At 63.2% G+C, this 2,500-nt stretch overlaps 1 pseudogene; it reads right to left on the reverse strand.

Annotated features, from left to right (window-relative positions):
* Nucleotides 1-2,500, reverse strand: part of LOC126435463 (large subunit ribosomal RNA) — a 7,962-nt pseudogene that overhangs the window by 2,695 nt on the left and 2,767 nt on the right.

Here is a 2,500-nt window from a genome sequence, read left to right on the forward strand (position 1 = left end):
CTGGGAGAAGTACGTTGGTGAGGGCGTAGAGGCGCTGTTGCGGCTTAAGCGGAGCTCGGGAGATGACGTCCAGCTGCTCCACCAGGTGACGTCGTGGGTTGAACACGCAGCGACCCGCGGTGGAGAATTGCAGTCCCAGATACCGGAAGGTTTCACCCACACGTAGGGCGGGCATGGTGGCGTTGCCCGCTTTGAAGGTAACGTCGGCGTCGACCTTCACCTTCTTGTCACGCCCAGACGCGACTAAAGCGAGGGTGAAACACTTCCGGGCGTTGATCTGCAGCCCCAGATGGCCGAGGGCTGCGACGGCTGCGTCGATGAGGGACTGCAATCCCCTCGCGGTCGATGCAAAAAGCAGGACGTCATCTGCGAAGGCCGCAGCGTTGACTCTGCGGCCGAGGATCCGAGCTCCGATGTGGGAGGGAAGTTGACTCAAAACATAGTCCACCGCAAAATTGAAAAGGAGGGGGGAGAGGGGGTCACCCTGACGCACACCCCTTGCCGGCTGCAGGGGCACGCCCACGTCGGCGCCGCCCGCTATCACTGTCGTGCTACCCTCGTAACACCTTTCGACGTACTCAATAAAGCAATCCGGCAGGCCATGAGCCCTCAGCACGGGGCGGAGGGCAGCATGGTCCACCGAATCGAACGCTTTAGAGACGTCGATCGATGCCACAAAAACAGAGCGACAGGAGCGGACTGCGTCGGTGAGAGCAGTGTCCAAGATGAAGGTGTTTTCCAACATCCCATCCCGGGGGATGAATGCCCGCTGACGTTCGTCCACAGCACATGCACGCATCAGGCGTGACGCGAGAACCTTGTGAAAGGTCCGCGCCAACACCGAGCAGACCGTAATGGGGCGAAAGTCAGCGGGGGATGTTGGTGCAGCCGTTTTGGGGAGAAGTGACGTCCGGGCGCGAAGCAGACGCTCGGGGAGGGCGCGGGCCAGGAGGAAGAGGTTCAAGAGTTTCACCAGGACTTCATGCGGCAGGCGCCGCAGCTCCGCTGGAGTCAGGCCGTCCGGCCCGGCCGCCGATCCCCTGGGCGGCAAGGCAGCAGCGACCTCCTCACGTGTGACCGGCCCCCATAGGCACTCAGGAGCGACAGGCTCCGAGTGCGGGAGAAGGCGGTCACGGATGAAGCCAGCGGTGGAGATCGGCTTCTTCGTGAAGAGGTCCGCCCAGAAGTCCAGCAGACCGGGGATGTCGGGTGGCGGCTGCAGCAGGGTGCCGTCCAGCAAGCCGCGCACGCAACGTGCACGCGACCTGCGGAAGGCGTCCTGTGTCCGCGCGAACTCCCAGCGGCGCCGCTTGCGCTTCTGCAGCGGCGGGGCGGCAGGCGGCCGCTTGGATGATTGGCGCGGCCGCTGTGCCCTGGTGATCGACCTCTCCCCCCTGGACCCGACCGACGCAAGGGCATCCGGGAGCATGCCCAGGATGACATCGGGCGGCGTGCCCCGCCCCAGACCAATGACTCGATCCAGAGCAGAGAAACGCTGGGCGGAAGCAGGTAGCCCCGCCAGATGCTCCCAGATGGCGGCGTCAGTCGGCCCCTCCGGCGGCGGCCCGGTGGTGTCGGCCGCGAAGTCCTCGGCTGCGTCGACGGGCGGCGCAGCGGCCTCGCCCGCGTCAGGCAGCGAGCTCGCTGCTCCCCGGCGGGACGCCGGCTCTTCCCCCCGACCGATCTCAAGCGCCTCCATGAACTGGCGGACAAGCTGCTTGTGGGCAGCTTGCCGCCGTCGGCACTTGATTGCCTCAAGCGTTCGGTCGGGGAACATCCTAATAAGCTCTTGATTAACGAAGAAGAACCGGGCGTCCCTCTCAAGGAACAGTTCGGCCTCTGCCTTGGCGAGCGACAGGACTTCTTCCTCCGTCCACCTCGCGCGATGCCTCTCCGTCACGATCTCAGCGTTGGCGGCCGCAAGGTGTTGGCGGCGGCGATGGACCCCGAGACCGTTTTTCGTGGTAAAAGTGCGGTGGCACTCACTGCAAGCAAAGGGAGCTACACAAACTATCGCATTTTCGATACGGCCGGTTGGCCGGATAGGTGCTGGGGTAGCTGGGGTGGCACCTTCAGCGGAAGGGCCACCATCTCTTGTTTCTTGTAGGCTGCCCCCAACTATAAAGGGATAATGCGAGGGGGGGCTGGTAACCCCCCCAAGCCCCTGGTGCGGTCTTCCACTCTGCGAAAATCAGCGGGCCCACGAGAAGGGGAGAAGACCGCAGGAGAGGAGAGGCTAAGAGGGCTAGGCCCATGTATTGCGCATCACTCTCCCTGTAACTATAACCCAAGGAAGGCACCTCGCAGCAGCAGCACGACTACATCAAGACCGCACTTCGAAAAGCCAAGTCCGGATGCAGCCACACCGCCGCCACTTGGCCACCTTAAGAGAGTCATAGTTACTCCCGCCGTTTACCCGCGCTTGCTTGAATTTCTTCACGTTGACATTCAGAGCACTGGGCAGAAATCACATTGCGTCAACACCCGCTAGGGCCATCGC

This window comes from Schistocerca serialis, unplaced genomic scaffold (assembly GCF_023864345.2).
Source record: "Schistocerca serialis cubense isolate TAMUIC-IGC-003099 unplaced genomic scaffold, iqSchSeri2.2 HiC_scaffold_1207, whole genome shotgun sequence".
Taxonomy (NCBI): domain Eukaryota; kingdom Metazoa; phylum Arthropoda; class Insecta; order Orthoptera; family Acrididae; genus Schistocerca; species Schistocerca serialis.